Source organism: Cavia porcellus, unplaced genomic scaffold (genome assembly GCF_034190915.1).
Source record: "Cavia porcellus strain 051 isolate PalLab524CR breed Dunkin Hartley unplaced genomic scaffold, mCavPor4.1 scaffold_17, whole genome shotgun sequence".
NCBI classification, from domain to species: domain Eukaryota; kingdom Metazoa; phylum Chordata; class Mammalia; order Rodentia; family Caviidae; genus Cavia; species Cavia porcellus.
In genome coordinates this window covers 69410940-69431098 of record NW_026947500.1, presented here as the reverse complement: position 1 = coordinate 69431098, position 20159 = coordinate 69410940, and the positions used below count along the sequence as shown (strand labels likewise).

The window sequence follows — 20159 nt, the reverse complement described above, 5'->3', positions numbered from 1 at the left end:
CTAGAAGCAGAGGAATAAATGTCCTTATCCACTTTCCTTCTATTTCTCGCTTCAGAAAAATGGATTATGAGGGGTTTGGTGAGAGAGCACAAAGGGCTGCAGTGCATAAACACTGAGTTTAGGCAGGGCAAAGAGGAAAACTGAAAGCCACAGGCAAGCTAACATCCAGTGTCCTCTTGACATCTTTTTTGTGTTTGAAACACTGGAGAAGCATTGGAGCTTATAGTTCTTCCCTGTTCTCATATTTCTCTTAATTCTACTTGAGTCTTAGGGCTCAGGCTTAAGCAGGAATTGCAAGCAAGATTTACCATCAAAAGATATCCTCTCCTTGTCTCCATTTCTTTTCTGTGAAAACATGGGCTAGTCCATTAAATTCTAATGATACAAAGATTCCCCTTCACTGTTCTCTTGCTCTTAGTTTATTTCCCATAAAACTATCTTTCTTACCAGGCATAGGGATGTGGCCCTTTTGATTTTAATCTCTCCACAGCCTTATGTACCTTCTGTGTATTATCATCTTCACAGTTCTCATGGTCATGGTCCCTGCCATCTTCTGCAAAACCATCCCATTCTTCAATGTTTACTTCTGTGACTTTTTGCTTAAGTAAAAGTGTGTCTGGCCCTTTTGTACTACTTTTTGTGATCCTGGGAATTTCATTCAGGGCCCTTGTTGACCTACATCCCACTCCTCAATCTTTTTTGTTCTTAGACAGGGTCTCAACACATTGCTAAGTGGCCCAAGCTGGCCTCAAACTTGCAATCATCCTGCCTCAGCTTTGTAGCTCAGCCTTGCTCATTTTAATATGTTCTTAGTCTCAGTTCTTCTCCACCCCAAAAAAATGACTCAGTGGGCCTCGTCTGTGCTAGAGCAAGTATGGACCATTTTATCCCTAAGATCTAAAGTCTCTCTTAAGTTTTCAGAGTTGGTGATTTCAAAGCAGAGATGAAGGGGATGAGTGAGTCTCCAAGAGGCTGGTAGAAAGGTGTTGCTCAACATTATGGAATGCTTTGTGTAGTAAACGATAGACTGTCTGATTCCTCAGTTTTATAATACTGTGGTTTATATGCCCTAAACAACACTTTAAAAAAGCAGTCACAGTTAATTCATAAACTTTATGGTGTAAATTCACATTTTCTTTTCCTTGTCAGTGGATGTTGACAACATGGAACCAGGAAATCAAACACATGTATTAGAATTCCTATTTCTGGTATTTTCTCGAGACTCAGAGCATCAGCTGATGCTATTTGGACTGTTCCTATCCATGTACCTGGGCACTGTGCTGGGGAACCTGCTCCTCATCCTGGCCATCAGCTCTGACCCCCAGCTCCACAGCCTCATATACTTCTTCCTGTCCTTAGCGGGCATCTGTTTCTTCTCTACGACTATTCCAAAGTTGCTGGTGAACATCCAGACATAGAGCAAATCCATCACTTACGCAAACTGCATCACACAGATGTATTTTTTTATGCTCTTTGGAATCATGGACTCATTTCTCCTCACTGTAATGGCCTATGACCGATTTCTGGCTGTCACCCTCTACACTACTCAGCGATCATGAATCCCCATGTGTGTGACCTGCTGGTTCTTGTGTGTTGGTTCATCAGCTTGATCTACTCCCTGATCCAGAGTCTGTTGATGTTGCTTTTTTCCTTCTGCACCAACTGGGTAATTAAACACTTCTACTGTGAACTTGCTCTGGCCCTCACCCTCGCCTGCTCAAACACATTGGTCAATTATGTCCTGCTCTACATGGTGACTGGCCTTCTTGGTTTCATTCCCTTTTCAGGAATTCTTTTCTCTTATACTTGAATTGTCTCATCCATCCTGAGAACTCCATTGAGAGATGGAAAATATAAAGCCTTTTCTACCTGTGGGTCTCATCTATCTGTTGTTTGCTTATTCTATGGGACAGGTCTTGGTGTATACCTCAGTTCAGGTGCAACATCATCTTGGAAAGGCATGATGGCCTCAGTGATGTATACAGTGGTCACTCCCATGCTGAACCCTTTCATCTACAGCCTGAGGAACAGAGACATTAAGAGAGCTCTGCAAAGAATTCTCAACAGGAGACTATTATACAAAAATGTGATCACAAGGAGGGGTGAGATAAGATCCAGGTGGGTACTTGGGGGTAGAAGTGGTCAAAGCATATTGTGTAAATGTACAAATATGCCAAAATGAAATCTTACATAATTCATATGCACAGATTTTTAAACAGGCTTCTTAGGAGCGTGTTCCACATTCCATGATGGGAGCACTGTCCCTGGTTTTGAGCTGCTTTCAGTAATAGCAGCACTTTGTACTTAGATGTAATAACACTCATCTAACATCCCATCTCAGGGGGCTGAGGAAGAATTAAAAGTGTAAGAGTCTGGACAACATACCAAGAAACTAACTACCATAAATAAACCAACCTCCCAAATTAAAAAAAAAAGTTCTATCTCTAAATCATATAGAACTTTGATTTGTTTCACTGTTTCTCTCTCTTTAATCCAAGTTACCATATTCTACCTCCTTCTTTCCCTCCTTGTACATTTTGCATTATTATACCTCTGCTTGGTGTTTGTAATCCTGTGGGACAGTTCAACAATTCAGATACCAATTTAAATACATTGAATAAAATCAATGAAATAGTTAAAATTTTAATTTTTATTGGTACATGTTTGTAATACATAATGATTACTTTCCTCTAGTGAATTAGTACTTGTACATAACTCACCTCAATACTTCTTTTCATTTTCTTCCCTTCTTCAGTCTTTTGGTTCCTTTGTGAAATAGATAATTTTCAGCCATAAGTTACAAGCTCTTATCAAACTCATTCATCAGAAAATATTTGTTGGACATCCATAGCATGCCAGAATTTCTAAATGCCTTAGATATTGTGGTATAAAAAGATTCATAAAATTTAAATAAGTGTACAGGGATCTATTAGTTATTTTTCGTTCATTTCTGAGACAAAATGCCCAGGAAATTTTATTTAGTTCACAGTATATAGAGGTTTCAGTCCATAATTGGCTGGTTCTAAGGCAGGGTGACATGGGGGATAGACATAGCAGAGAAGAAATGGTTCATGTTGGGCAGAAATCAGCAGAGCAACAAAGGACAACCAAATCTCTTTCAATCTCTTACATTCTATCCAGGCTACTTAGGGCAGGTAGTACTCACACCCATAATTCTAGGACCCTTGATCTTAGCATTGTACCATGAATTGATCCCAATGTCACATACTCTATGTCCAGCCACCTCTGAAAGTTTCACCTAAGACCACATTTGCTTTGGGGGGACATCTAGGGATAAGCCATAACAGGGGATATTATATAGCTGGCCTGAAATATTAGTACTTTAATTAGTGTTATGCAAGAATCTAGAGAATTGGTATGGACAATGGTATAACAGTATAATGTTAAACATAAACTGGAACCTATGTAGAAAACGTGTGATCATCACCTACCTAATCATTACCCAAGGATTTAGAAATGAAAAATTACATTTGAGAGGCATTTACTATCTTGTTTCTACTAGATATTAATTTCAATGAGCTGCTATGATCTGTCTGTGTATCATCAAATTCATATCCCTAATGCTTATCACCAATATGATGGCATTAGGAAGTAAGACAGTTGAGAAGTAATTATATTATGAGAATGGTGCCCTCATGAATGGGATTAATTTCTAAAAAGGGCCCCAAGAGCACCATATAAGAAGGGAACATGTATAAACCAAAGTATGGGTACTACTTATATAAACTTTCTAACTTTATCCAAGAGGCCAAATGAGGAAAATGGATAAGGATAACTTTGGTTTTGTTCTTCCACTATTTTAAGTTTCACTGGAAAAAATCTGAGGAGAAAAATTTGCAGGAAAACATCAACTTTTTCTTAAGAATTTTTCAGATTACAAAACAGTCAGCCTGATCCAGAGGCCCAAGGAAGATTTTTGCAGGTGAGATCCCAAGGTTAAAGAACACCCATCGGAAAGACATCAGCAACCACAGCAGGCAGCATGGAGCAGAGCAGAGCAGAAAAGCTAGAGGCACTTGCATCTTCGCTGTATAATACAGGTTGTTGTCTCATGTTTACATTCACACATAGTGCTATAACCAGCACATGCCTGGTTACCTGTGCAAAGTCATGGTTACATAACTCTGTGCCTGCACTCGACAAGGAAGGTCACATCATCAGGTTTCCTTAGATACCTCTGAGCTTCAAAGCAGTCTCAGTGGTTCCCCATAAGGGATGAATCTTCGTTTCATATTTCTTGGCATTTCTCAATACCTTGGTTTTGACAAAAATTTTATTTTATTTTGTCTTTTTTGAGACAGGGTCTTGCTATCAAGTTCAGGCTGACCTCAAACTCACTTTTAGCTCAGGCTTGCCTCAAACTCACAGCAATCTCCCTGCCTCAGCCTCGCAAGTAATGGGATTACAGGTGTGTGCCACCATGCCTGGCTTGATTTTTAATTTTAAAAGACCTAAATTCATTGGCATCAAGCTACAGTATTCCCAAAAGCAACATGAGTACTGTTCTCTTTCCTTACAGGACAAAAGGAAAAAAAATCTACAATGAATGCTGTCAGTACTAAGACAAAATTTTTTTATTTACCAGATCGAGAATCATTAGACTAAGCAAATTTTCTGAATGTCTCCAGCTTCTCTTTAGGTGACTCTAACCATTGGCTCTGGTCTCAGCTCAGGTTCTCTGGATCTGACTAGGTATCAGGTCCATAACACTAAGCACGTGGGATGGTAGTTCTCCAGGCTCTACCTTTGAACCAGAGTACCAGCGAGTCTATTTGCACATCAAACCAGCTCTCTGCCCTGGTACAGATGCTGTCTCTTCTAAGCTGGCTTATTGACTGCAGCTGGCCCGTTGGGTGAATCATTTATCAGGCACTTGGCCTCTTGGGAGATGTTCAAGCATCCCATCTTGAGTTCTTCAGGATCCCTTTGGCTTGGCTGTATCCACTTGGGTAAGGTCAAGTTGCTGGCAGTAGGAGGATCAGGGTAGACCTGTGTGCATGTGAGGATCTGGCACTGGCAAAGATTTTTATTTGTGATGTCTTCTCCATGCCAAGCCAGGCCCAATTCTAGACTATTAGAAATTACGGAGACTTAGACATTCCTATCCATATATATCCAATATACCTGTTTAATGAGTAAAATAAAATGTGATGTTTTAGATATAGAAAAATTGTAATTTTATTTCACCTTGTGAGGGCCAGATAAGAATCGAAACGTAATTGTCATCTTCTGTAAGCACAAAGGAAAAGTTAATACAGCTGAGATCAGGTTGTTTACCTGGGTATACACTAATAGTTAATAGAAGACAAATGAATCTTGTGTTACTTTTATTTCTTATACCTGTACTTGAATGAATAAAAGAACATTAAATCCAAAGAGGCAAGAGCCCCCTGGCTGCCTGCATGTTAAACTAATTGTGTTTAGTTTGTCTTTTTAACCTGTTTGCTCCTGGGTCATGGTGACAAACTAGCAGGTGTAGGGCCCTACAAGTGCTACACGGGTAAAGAAAGACCATAGTGGGCTGGTTCCCCAGAAGTGGAAACCTAGAAAATGTGTAGGGACATCGGACCAGTGTACATGGGTCTGCTACATTGCATAATATTTTAGTTGGATGAGACAAATATTAACCTTAACTTTTATAAAAATTATTTTATTGTGAATAGAATAAAACCAAGCAAAATAGAATAGAAGCAATCAGAACAAAACAATGTGATAAAGAACTTCAGAACAAGATAATAGGAAATGAACGGTGGCTACCATAGTGCCTCTTGGTATCTTCAAAGTAGCTGCATAGTCAAAGGCAAGGCAGCTGGCATCACAATCCCTGACTTGAAGTTATACTACAAAGCTACTGTAATGAAATCAGCATGGTACTGGAATCAAAACAGAGGTGAAGATCAACAGAATAGATTAGAAGTTACAGCCACAACTACAAACACAATCAACCACCATATATTTGACAAAGGGGCCAAACATGGTCACTGGAAGAATGACAGTCTCTTTAATAAATGGTGCAGAAATAACTGGCTCTCAATATGCCACAAACTAAAACTAGACCCATGCCTATCACCATGTACTAAACTAAAATCTAAATAGATCAAAGATCTGAAAATTAAAACAGAAACACTAAATCTTCTGGAAGACAAATTAGGTAAAAATCTTGAAGACATAGGGGTAGGTAGAGAATTCATGAACAGGAATCAAACTACCCAGGAAATACTTCCCAATATCAATAACTGGGATCACTTCTTTTTTTTTTTTATTTAAGGAGAAAAGAAAAAAAAGTGAAAGGGTACAAGTTATACAGATTTACAGAAGAAAAAAATGAACAGTAGGAAATCACTAGTTAATGGATTACATATTGCCATCTTAAAAATAATTGTTCAATTCACAAAATTAAAGCTTGTAGAGTGGACATTCCAACAATGATACTGCAAACAGTTCTGTTCAATGATCCAATAAAACTCCGTGATATCGTTTTCTATCTTATACACTTAAATATACATGCAGTTATATAGTTTAGAGCACTTTCTTATCCTCTCTTTTGTATAATGACTATTACACATTTTGGGTTTCATTGCTCCCACGGTTCTTATTGCTTTTTTGAAAGAGAGTAAAACCAAATGAGACATAACAGAACAGAATCGGTCAAGTCAAAAGGGTGGACATAATAGATAATATACAAATATAATACAAGGTGATCATCAATGGTTACCATAATGCCTCCCGCTATCTCTAATAGAATTGCCTATATCATTGGTTATAATACAATTGAACAAAATAGTAAACAACAAAACCGACAAAACCAAAACATTGGAGACATTGTAAGTCTTCAAAAGTAGATAAAAGTCAACGAGAATGGGTGTAATGAATCTCATTATCTTCTCAGCTGATGCCTAAACCTTTGAACCTGATACCATCCATCAAAACAGAAAAGGGGAACATCAGTCAAAAACAAGATGGTGAGAGTAATACAGGGCTTCAAATCGAGATAATAGAAAGTCAAAGTGGGTTACTATATTATATCCTGCTATTTTTTCCCTTTAATTAAATGGATAAAAATAAAAAAAGTAAATAATGGAGTGGAGATTGAGAAAAAAGAGGGCATAACAACAAAACAGTGCAGATCAAAACATAACCATTTAAGCAGAATAGTATTTCACCACCAGATAATTCCGACCTAAAAGTAGTTACCATATTGACTCTTTCTTTTTTTTTTTTAGTCCTTGAGTACAACTTCATATACTGTAGCATTAAATATATCAAAACAATGTAAAACCATTTAAGAGAATGACAGCATTACAGAGTATTTAGAATCGACTAACAGAAAATGAACATTAGAGAAAATGACATCTTAATAGGTAATACTGATTTAGTATCATCTTGTTTTGAAGTCTCATCTAGCTTTTGTTCTTCTGTCTCCAATGGTCTAAACAGGTTGTATCTTATTGGATTTTATTATGTACGATAGTATAAGCAAAAACCTTTTAAAGACAAGGAGATTATACAGGGATCACTTCTTATTAAAATGTTTCTGCATGTCAACAGAAATCTCCACCATAGTTTAAGATTATCCACATGCTGGGAAAATATCTTAGTGACCTTTCCCTTAGACAAAGGACTTCTATCTAAAACATAAAAGAATTTTAAAACTCAGATCCCCAAAATTCTTTTTTTTAAATTTTATTTAAGAGGAAAAAGAGAAAAACACAAAACAAAACAAAGCGGTGTAAGGGTACACGTAATACAGAACTACAAAAAATAAAAACATAACAGTAAGAAATCACCTGTTAATAGATTACATATTATCATCTTGAAAATAGTTGCTCAAATCACAGTATCAAAGAATACAAGGTGGACATTCAAACAGGGAGACTGCAAACAGCTGTGTTCAATGATCCAAAAACATTGATATAGTCAGCTATTTAACACCCCTAAACACACTTGCTGTTATATCCGTTAAAGCTCTTTTTCTTTTTTTTTTCCCTCTCTTTTTTACAACAAAATTTACACATTTTGGATTTTATTACTCCTTAGTGCTTATTACTTTTTTGGGGGGGAGAGACTACAGTCAAATATGGCAAAACAAAGCTGTCAGTCAAAACCAAGGATAGACATAGCACATGGTGTAGAACAGAGTACAAGGTTATCAACAATGGTTATCAACGTTGTCCCTTGTTTCCTTAAAAAGAATTGTCTATCTCATTAGATATAAAGTTGGACAAAACAGTAGAGAACAAGACCAATAAAACTTAGGCATTGTAAACATTACAGGACTTCCAAAGAAGACAATAGTCAAACCAGAATGGGCATCTTAGTGAATCTTATTGCCTTCAAAGTAGTTGTCTATATCCTCAAACTTGATACTATCATACAGAATGGAACAGAATCTAATCAGTCAAAACAAGATCACGGGAGTATTACAGGACTTCAAAACAAGTTAATAGGAAATCAAAAAGAGTTACTATTTATATATACTAATTTTTAAATTTTTTTTCTGTAATTAAGACAAACATAAGAAATGACTAAATAATTTTTTTAAAAGAATAAGGGGGAGATTGAGGTAAAACAGGACATAACAATATAACAATAGAGGTCAAAGCATGACTGTTTCAGCAATCTAGTACTTCAACACCATATAACCCGACTTAATATTAGTTACCATAGTGTCTGTCTTTTTCCTTGAAATATTTGGATAAAACTTCATATACTCTAGCTTCAAATATTTCCATATCAAGAAGCCCAGAATAAAGCCTTTCTAATTAATGAGTGAAAACTTTATAAGGCTTCAAGGTCACCTAATGGGGAATCATGATTACCACATATTTTTATATATTTGAATCATTACTTACATTAGGGAAACTATTCGGTATTCACACATGCGAGATTGATTTATTTCACTTATGAGTATGGTCTCAAGCTGTGCTCATTTATTGATAAATATCTCAATGTGATCCTTCTTTATAGCTGAATAATACTCCATTGTATAGAAATACCACAACTTTTTTATCCATCCCTCAGTTGATGGACACTTGGATTGTTTCGAAGATCTGGCGATTACAAATTGTGCAGCTATAAACATAGGTGCACATATATCACTGTGATATGATGCTTTCAGTTCTTCTGGGAATATGCCTAGAAGTGGAATAGCTGGAATAAATGGGATTTCCAATCCCAACTTTTTGAGAAATCTCCAAACAGATCTCCACAAAGGCTGTACCAGTCTACACTCCCACCAGCAGTGCAGGAGAGTTCCTTTTTCCCCACAGCCTCTCCAGCATTTGTTGTTGGTTTTCTTGATCCTGGCCATTCTTTCAGGAGTGAGATGGTATCTCAGTGTGGTTTTAATTTGCATTTCTCTAATGACCAATGATGATGAGAATTTTTTCATGTATTTATTTGCCATTTGCATTTCTTCATCTGAGAAGTGTGGATTCATCTCAGATGCCCATTTTTGGATTGGATCTTTGAATTTTGGAGGTCTGAGTTTCTTTAATTCTTTATATGTTTTAGACAAGAGGCCCTTGTCTGAGAGAGAGCTCATTAAAATCTTTTCCCAATTTGTGGGTTTTCTTTTCACTATGCTGGAGATTTCTTTTGACATGCAGAAACTTTTAATAAGAAGTGGTCCCAGTTATTGATTCTGGGAAGTATTTCCTGTGCGGTTTGAGTCCTGTTCATGAATTCTTTACCTACTACTATGTCTCCAAGGTTTCTACCTAATTTGTCTTCCAATAGACTTAGTGTTTCTGTTTTAATATTCAGATCTTTGACTCATTTAGATTTTAATTTAGTACATGGTGATAGACATGGGTCTAGCTTTAGTTTTCGGTTAATGGAGAGCCAGTTTTTCCAGCACCATTTATTAAAGAGACTGTCGTTCTTCCAGTGAACCTGCTTGGCTCCTTTATCAAAGATAAGGTGGTTGAGTGTGTTTGTAGTTGTGGTTGTATCTTCTAATCTATTCCATTGAACTTTGGCTCTGTTTTGATTCCAATACCATGTTGATTTTACTACTGTTGCTTTGTAGTATAATTTCAAGTCAGGGATTGTGATGCCTCCTGCTTTGTCTTTGCTGCTTAGAATTGCCTTTGCGATTCTAGGTCTCTTCTGGTTCCAGATGAAATTTAGGAGTGATTTCTCTAGATCTATAAGGTATGTTGATGGTATTTCTATTGGGATTGCATTGAATATGTATAACAGTTTTGGGAGAATGGCCATCTTCACAATGTTTGTTCTTCCTATCCATGAGCAAGGGATGTCTTTCCATTTTCTGAGATAATCTTCAATTTCCTTTTTCAGTGTATTATAATTTTCACTGTATAAGTCTTTCACTTCTTTCATAAGAGTAATTCCTAAATATTTCATTTTTTGTGCTTGCTAATGTGAAGAGTGTAGTTTCTCTTATTTCCCTCTCTGTGATTTTCTTGTTCGTGTTTAGGAATGCTATTGATTTCTGAGTATTGATTTTGTATCCAGCCACATTACTGAATTTATTTATTGTATCTAAGAGTATTTCAATGGAGCTTAGGGGGTCTTCTATGTAGAGTATCATGTCATCTGCAAACAATGATAATTTAACTTCTTCTTTTCCTATCTTTACCCCTTTTATTTCTCTTTCTTGCCTAATTGCTCTGGCTAGTACTCCCAGTACTATATTAAATAGGAGTGGTGATAAACAACATCCTTGTCTTGTCCCCGATTTTAATGTAAAGGCTTTCAATTTTTGGCCATTTAGTATGATGCTGGCTGTTGGTTTTTCATAAATGGCCTTTATTATATTGAGGTAAAGACAATCTATTCCAACTTTCTGTAAAGTTCTTATCATGAATAAATGTTGGACCTTATCGAAGGCTTTTTCTGCATCTATGGAAATGATCATGTGATTCTTATTTTTGGCTTTATTGATATGGTGGATTACATTTACTGATTTGCATATGTTGAACCATCCTTGCATTCCTGGGATGAATCCCACTTGGTCATGCTGTATAATCTTCTTGATGATTTGCTGGATCCTATTTGCCAATATTTTATTGAGGATTTTTGCTTCTGTGTTCATTAGGGAGATCGGTCTATAGTTCTCTTTTTTAGTTGGGTCTTTCTCAGGTTTTGGTACTAGAGTAATATTTGCTTCCAGGAATGACTTAGCAAGGATTGCTTCCCTTTCAATTTCATTGAATAGTTTGAGGAGTGTCAGCATTAGGTCTTCTTTGTATTTCTTGTAGAATTCTGCAGTGAATCCATCTGGGCCTGGGCTCTTCTTGGTGGGTAAGGACTTAATTACATTTTCAATTTCATTAACAGAGATTGGGTTATTCAACAGTTTTACATCCTCTTGATCTAGCTTTGGTACTTCATATGCTTCTAAGAATCTGTCTATTTCTTCTGTGTTATCAAACTTTTGAGAGTAGAGGTTTTCGAAATAGGTGTTGATGATCTTCTGTATTTCTATTGGGTCTGTAGTGATTTCATCTTTTTCATTTCTTATTGCATGAATTTGAGCTTTTTCTTCCCTTTTTTAAATAAGGTTGGCTTGGGGCTTATCAATTTTATTTATTCTTTCAAAGAATTGCATTAATTTCTGCTCTGATTTCTATAATTTCCTCCCTTCTTTTGGCTTTGGGCTTGACTTGCTCTTCTTTTTCTAGATCTTTAATGTGTAGCATCAGGTTATTTATTTGTATTCGTTCTGTTTTCCTGATTTGGAAACTCAGTGCATTAAACTTCCCTCTGTGGATGGCTTTCATTTCATCCCACAGATTCTGGTAAGTTGTATTTGTGTTTTCATTTCTTTGTAAGTATTGTTTAATTTCTTCTTTAATTTCCCCTCTGACCCACATATTACTCAGCAGGGTGTTCTTCAGTTTCCATGCGTTTTTGGGATTTTTGCAGTATCTTTTATCTTTAATTTCTAATTTTATGGTGCTATGATCTGATAACATGCAAAGGATAATTTCAACTATTTCCATTTATTTAAATACATTCTGTGAGCATATATGTGGTCTGTTTTAGAGAATGACCCATGTACTGCTAAAAAGAATGTGTATTCTGAAGTTGTTGGATGAAACACTCTGTATATGTCTATCAAGTCCATTTGTTCACATGTGTGATTCATTTCTGTTATTTCTTTGCTGATTTCCTGTCGGTTTCATCTGTCCCTTGGTGTCAATGGTGTGTTAAGGTCTCCTGTTACAATTATGTTACTGAAAATTTGATTTTTCATTTCTGTCAATACTTGTTTTATATAACTGTGCACTCTGTAATTCGGTGCATATGTTTTTAAGATGCTTATCTCTTCTTTTTGAAATTTTTCCCTAACTAGTGTATAGTGACTTTTATCTCTTTTGATCATTATTGTTCACATTGTCTGTAAACAGAATAACTACTCCTCCTTTTTTTTTGGTTCCTGTTGCATGACGTATTGTTTTCCATCCTTTGACTTTCAGTCTATGAGTATCCTTTTGGGTTAGATGGCTTTCTTGTAGATAGCATATGGTTGGATATTGTTTCTTGATCCATTCTGCCAGTCTGTTTCTTTTAATTGGTGCATTGAGACCATTTACATTAATGGTTATAACTGTTATAAGTCGGTTTGTTGTCGACATGTTATCTTTCTGCTGTTGCATCTTTATCTTTCTGTTCTGTTTAATGCTCTGCTTTGCTTAGTGGTTTTTTCCTAAGTGTATCTAAACTTTTCAGTATTCTTTACAGATTGTCTTGGTTATCATGAAGTTATTCAGCTGTTTTTTGTCCTGTAATTATCTTATTTCTCCATCAGTTTTGAAGGACAATTTTTCAATGTATAGTTTGGAAATCATTTAACTTTAAGATCTGAAATACTTTACTCCATTCTCTTCTTGACTCTATTGTTTGTGCAGAGAAGTCTTCTGTGATTCTGATAGGTTTTACTTTATAAGTGATGTGTCTTTTCTCTCTGACAGCTTTTAATTTTCTATTCTTATGTTGCTTTTCTGGGATGGTGATTATTATATGTCCGGGTGTAATTTTATTTGGTGTACACTATTTGGAGTTCTATATGCTTCACTGATCTTGATGTTGGATTCCAATCTCACGTTTGGCAAATTTCCAGGTATTATTCTCTAAATCTCCTCTTGACATCCTTTATGTTGTCCTCTTCTTTTACATTTATTCCTATCTATCTTATGTTTTTTTTCTTTGCGTCATTTTGCAGTTGTTGAATTTTTATTTCCTGATTCCTTGTTATTTTTAAAAGTTCTTTTCTTTTCTATTCACTAGCTGCAATCTTCTCATGGAGGTCTGAAATTCTATCTTCACTTTTGTTGTGGCAGTTTTTACAGCTTTCAGGGAATTTTTGATTTCCTGTATATCTTTTTGCATGTGCTTTATGTATTCTGTTTTTTTCTCATGTTGTTCATCCAGGTATTCTCTCTTTTTGTTTAGTTCCTCCAATTTTTAAACTGTGTCTTATTTAGCATCTCCTTCATTCCTTTTATTATTTCTTCTTTTACCTGGGATATTATTTCTAATTTGAATTCCTTTAAAGCTTCCCAGAGTTTCTTCTTTATTTCAATTGCTGTTATGTCCAATATTTCAGGTGTGTGGCATATATTTTCTTCTATGTACACAGCTCCTACGGTTCCTATGGATGGGATGGAGGTTTGAGATTGTAATTTGGCCTTTCATTTTGTCATTTTCCTATATTTCTGTGGTTCAAGTGTTGTTCCAAGTGCTCCTCAGTGTCTTTTCGAAATCCTCTTCTATGCCCTCAGCTCCTAGGACTCTGGCTTCCCAGTTCCCCAGACTGAGAGAAGGTCACTGTGGGTGGGGAAGGCTGACTGGAGACACTCCAATGCAGTCCAGTGCAACAGGAAGCCAAAAATTTTACCTGTTTAGGACGAGTGAGGTTCCAAAACTATCTGGGCTATGCCAGGAAACTCACTCCAGGTTGCTCAGCCTCTGGAACCTATGGCGCCCACTTGCTTAGAACTCCAGAGTCTGCCAAGAATGATCAGGAGTGGAGAGGCCATTGTAGGCCTGCTCTGGACCCATCACGCTGGTCCAGTGTGCCTGGAAGCCATGAAGTCCCCTCTCAGGGGCCAAGTGAGGGCCCCAAAGTAGCTGGGCTTGGGAGAAGGTGCGGGGGGCACTCACCCCAGGATGCCAGGCCTCTGGAATGGATGTTGCTGGCAGGCCCAGAACTATAGAGCTTGCCAAGCCCTGCAGAGAGTGGGGAGACATGTGCAGGGCTGTACTTGATCCACTGATCTGGTCCAGTGCAACAGGAAGCTGCAAAATTCCCTGTCTGGGGCCAAATGAGGGTCCCAAACTTGCTTAGCTCAGGTGGGGGGTGTGAGGACACTCACCCCAGGCTCCCCAGCCTCTGGAAAAGATGGCGCTAGCAGGTCTAGAACTCCAGGGTCTGGCAAGCCCAGCAGGGAGTGGGGAGAACTGTGCAGGCCTACTCAGGACCTGGCATGCTGGACCAGTGCAACAGGAAGCTTCCTTGAACAACTATTTCTAAGATGACAATATGTAATCTATTAATTAGTGATTTCTGACTGATTTTTTTTTGAAATTCTGTATTACTTGTACCCTTTTCTGCTTTTTCCTTACTCTCTTTAAATAAAATTAAAAAAAAATCTACCTATTTTCTTTAATGACATACATAGTCTTTCTATGTTAATATTTAGACTTTGATCTACTTTGACTTTCATTTAGTGTATAGTGATAGATATGGTTCTAGTTTTAAGCTTTGATATTTGGAAAGCCTGTTTTTACAGCATCACATTAAAAAGGCTGAATCTCTTCCAGTGAATTTTGGCATTTTGTCAAAAATAATTTGGCTGAGTGTGTTTGGAGTCATGTCTGCATCTTCTAATCTGTTCCATTGATCCTCAGGTCTGTTTTTTTGCCAGTACAACGATGATTTTATCACAGTAGCTTTGTAGTATAGTTACCAGTCAGGGATTATGATGCCTTCTGCCTTGTATTTGTTGCTCAGAATTCCTTTTCCTGTTCTAAATCTCTTTTGTTCCAAAATGAATTTTAGGAATGCTTTCTCTAGTTCTGTGAGGTATGCTAATGATACTTGGGTTGGGAGTGCCTTTAATCTGCATAACATGCAGATTCGGGAATAAGGTCATTTTCCACTACATACATTCTTATCCATAAGCAAAGAATATCATTCTATTTTGTGATACCATTTTTGATCTCACTTTTCAGATATGTAATTTTCAGTGTATAGATATTTTACTTCCTTTGTTAGATTGATTCTTAAGAGTTTTGTCCAATGTCGTGCTGGAAACAGTATCCAGAGCAGTGAAACAAGAGAAAGAAATAAAAAGAATAAGGAGAAGAAAGAAAGAAAACGTGTCATAGTCATATATTCTACACAGAAGGCCCCAAAATTCCACCAATAGACTTCTAATTTTAATAATCAAATTCAGCAATGTGACTGCATTCAAAGTCAGTGTTAAAAACTAATACACTGCTTGTAAACAAATGACTCACAGAGAGATAAATTAGGGAATCCAAAGCACTTATGATAGTACTAACAATGATGAGGACAATGATAGTAAACCTAAATTCCTGAACATTTTCATGGGTTTTACAAATGCCAGTACAAGATATGTGCATCAAACTAGCTTGTTTTGGCATATGGAAAGTCAGTTTTGGCAGCACTATTTATTAAAGAGACTATCTTTCTTCCAGTGGATGTATTTGGTCACTTTGCACAAGAGAAGTTTTCTGAGTGCTTTTAGAGTTGTTTCTGCATCTTGTATTTTGTATTTTATCACAGGAGCTTTGTACTATAATTTCAGGTCAGGGATTGTGATGCCCCTGACTTACCTTTCTCACCAAGAATTCCTTTTACTATTCTAGGTCTACTCTATTTCCAAATGAATTTGAGTATTTTTTTCTCATTCTGTGATAGACATTAATGGTATTTTGATTGGAATTTCATTCAATGAGTACAACAATTTTAGGAGTATGGTCTTTTTCACTATGTTGGTTCTTCATATCTATGAGCAAGAAAATTTCATTTACTGATATTCTGTATAATCTCCTTTATAAGAGTCCTATAATTTTCAATATGTAAATGTTTTGTTCTTTTTTAGATTTATTCTTACATACTTAATTTTTTAATGCTATTCAAAAATTGTGTGAAAATTGTGTAGTTTTCCTAATTTCTCTGTCTGTGATATTGTTGCTTGTGTATAAGAATGTTATTAGGTTTTGAGCATTGATATTGTATCCAGCTACCCTGTTGAATTTGGTTATAAAATCTAGAGTTGTTTTGATGGTTTGTTGGGTTCTTCTATGTAGAGTATCATATCATCTGCAAATAATAATAATTTAACTTCTTCCTTTCCTATCCTTATCGTTTGTATTTATTTCTATTATCTAATTGCTTTGGTTAATGTTCCTAGAACTCTATTGAATAGAAGTAGTTATAGTGCGTATCTTTGCCTATTTCCTGATTTTAGAGTGAAAGCTCTTAGTTTTTATCCATTTAATATGATGTTAGTTGTTGTTTTGTCATAGAGGGCTTTTACTGAGATTGAGATGGAGATATCCTACTCTAATTTCCTGTAGAATATTTTTTATCATGAATGGAGACTGCGCTTTTCCAAAAAATTTTTTTGCATCTATTGAGATGATCATGTAATTTTTGCTTTTGGTTCTGTTAATATGGTGTAATACATTTATTGACTTGCATATGTTGCTTCATTCCTGGGTGAGTCCTATTTGGTCGTAGTGTGTAATCTTCTTGATGATTTGTCACATTCTGTTTGCCAGTATCCATTGAGGATTTTTGCAACTATGTTAGAGGGATTGATCTGTAGTTTTCTTTCTTGGTTAGTTTCTTCTGCAGTTTTAGAATATAGATAATACTTGTTTCTAGGATTGATTTTAGAACTATTGCTTCCCTTTCAATATATGCAAAGAATTTAAGCATTAATGGCATTGGGTATTCTCCAAATTTCTTGTACAATTCAACAGTGAGTCCTTAAGACCCTGTTTTCTCTGTTGATAGATGTTAATTACATTTTGCATCATTGACTGAAATTGTGGTATTTAGAATTATCTTCTTGATTTAGTTTTGGCAATTCAATTTTGTGTAGGAATCTTTCTATTTCTCTTTGTTTTCTGTCTTAGTAGAATCCAGGTATTGATGATCTGTATTTCAGTGGGATCCATTGGGGCAGCCCTCCTTTTCATTCCCAATTCTTGAATTTATGATTTGTCTATTAATATACACTGATATAAAAACAAAATGTTTGAAAGATGTAAGTATTAAAGAGTCACTAAATATTACTGGAACAGAAAATACATACTCATAAGTGAAATTCATCAGACCCACAAGTGTAAGCATCATATTGTCTCCCTAAGTGTGAGAAGCTGAATGAGTAAGTAAGATCTTAAATATACAACAGATATTGTGAACTGGCAAGAAATTGTTCAATATAAAAGAGAAACTATGATGGGGAAAGAAGAGAACAAAAGATATGCACAAGATAGTTAATACAGTTATACCACAAGTTGCTCTCAGTTCACTGTAAAGAACAGTTTGTACTAATGTAGTTTGGACCATATTGCATGCATATATCATGTACTCTGAGTGACTACTATGAAGATAACAATACATAATGTATTAATTATTGTGATTCTCCTATTATTTTGTTTTGAAAATTTGTTTTTCTCTTAAAAATAGTAAAAAGTAGCTCATTTCACTTTTTGGGTAGTCACTACTGAGTTCTATGCTCCAATATTATTCACACTGTTCACAGAAGGAAAGGCCATAACTTTTTGTGCACCAGTTACTAGTATGCTATGTAGTACAGAGGAATATTTATTTTAATCATCTATCTGGCTAAAGCACGTGAATTCCAGTAGTATTCTGGTTTATGTTTCATTCATAACATGAAAAGCTACATTGTTTCATTTTCTATCCAAGAGTGCTGTTGCTGAATATACATATTTCAGTGTGGCTTCAAGGACATTACTTCTGAATTGTGATCTATAAAAAGCTGTGATATGTATGCATATCAATCTTTCATTCTGAATGAAATCACTACATGTCATAAGAATATAAAAAAGAAATGTGTCACTGAATGTGTCTACATTGATAGATGCTATCAATGTCATTGACAATAGTAACTATTACTATTAAAGAGGAATTATAAAAATGCAAAGATATATTTCAAAGCAGTTATTTCCAATCTGGTGTACCAAAAAAAAAAAACATAAGAACTTTATATAAGTACATTCTGATTAAATTGGCTTCAGCCTGTGGCATATGAATAGAAATGCATATTTAAAACTACAGATAAAACTGTAGTAAATACACCAAGAACCAATAAGCTGTACAATTCAAAGTGTTTTTAAACTTTTATTCACATCATATAAGGTGTCTAATTATGATCCCTATTTGTCAAATGAGAAAGCTGTGTCAACTTGATCCTCTGTATGTTTTATATTGTGTTTTCTCACAACTAAGTTACAATGCGAGCTGATAAATGAATTAACTAGACTTACCCTCACCTAGAAGTAAAGGAATTACAATGAATGAATCCAGAAAATTTGACATGAAAATCTACCTAAAAATAAGAGTACTGGGATTCAAATCAAGGATTTGGAGCTTTATCCAATGCTGAAAACCTCAGGTTTAAGAAAGATTTATGGTTAGACAACAGGTCAGTATAGTGAAACTTATAGGAAATGACCATTTTTAAAATAAAAAAAATATGTGGGTTTTTAACATAGACATTGAACTGATTTCTAAATATGTTAAGATTAAAAACAATTATAGTTCTTTTATGATTAACAGATAGGGTAAGGTCTGAAAAAACATTTATTAAATGATTGTGTCATTGTGTGAATATCATAGTCACTGGTTACACAAAAAGTGTTGTTTAGGACATCACTGAGAAAATAATGTTTTAGGAGCGTGGTGGTGAATCCATTGCATGTATGCCACAATGGGCTGCTTTCATCATGGAAAACCATAAAAGATTCACTGCCACCATTTTAGGACCATCAGAAGACAGGAAGTCCACCATTGGTTTAAACACCATTATGCAGCCTGTGACAAAACTTCAACAAATAAATTTAAATGCATATATATTGCAGCATGATTCACAGAAATCAAAAAATGCAAATTACCCAAATGTCCAGCAATGTATACATGAAAAAATAACACCTAAGTATACACATTATGGTATTATTCATAGAGAAAAAGGAAATTCAGCAAATAAATATGATCAAATAATGCAGTCCAGATGATGAAAGGAAATAAATAAGTTAAGGAAGAACAAAAAGAAACTTAAGAAATGAAAGTAGAAGGAACAGGAAGAAAGAAAGAAAATAACAAAAGAAGGACAAGAAAGGAGAAAATGAAAAAAGCAAAAATCCCAAAGAACAGCATTATGACACCAGGAATAAATGTTCAAACGTTCTTTAAAATGTAGATTCTTGGAAATCTAACAAGCAATTTTTATATGAAAGTATGACAGCAGAGCAAGGGGTGTGTGTTCACAGTAATGTTCCAGTTAAAGTCCGAACCAGCCTTGGTCTCTCCCCTTCAGAAATGATGCAAATGGAGAGGGGAAGAAGATGGTAGCTTCTGCGTAGTTGAGTAGAGAGCCTCTCTGAGAAAAACAACTCAGATGCTGTAATTTGCCAACATGGAGAGGGCTGGATGAGACGAGATGGATTCTCACAACCCCAGGAGAAAATTGAAGGAAAAAGAAAACTACGAAGAGGAAGGAGAAACGTGGGTGGATGGGTGAAGCCAGACGTGCTCTGAGGCGCATCCCATGCTGTGCTGGGAGGGCCATGGAGTCAGAGGATCCACAGTTGTGTTGAAGCTGCAGCCACAAATATTGGGAGTGGGTGAGCCCCTGGACCTTGGTGGGAGGATGTGGCACAGCATGGAGTGGAGCCAAGGTGGAGAGCTGCAGTTATTCTCAGTGAGTGCTGGAAATTGGGTCATGCGGTGGAGGTGGCTGGCTGGAAGTCATCTTGGTGCAAGCCAGAGTCTGGCATCACAGTGGCATCAGTCAGCGACCCCTGGCCCAGAGAGAACTGGTAGGATCAGTTTGGGTGAATCATGCCCCTGGTTGGGACCCTAAGCCAGGGATAAAACCGTCTTG

The 20159-nt window shown here is 36.1% G+C and overlaps 1 pseudogene; it reads left to right on the top strand.

Annotated features, from left to right (window-relative positions):
• Window positions 1–1163: 1163 nt before the first annotated feature.
• LOC100729406 (olfactory receptor 7C1-like) lies at window positions 1164–14207 on the top strand (annotated as a pseudogene).
• The last annotated feature ends 5952 nt before the right edge of the window (window positions 14208–20159 follow it).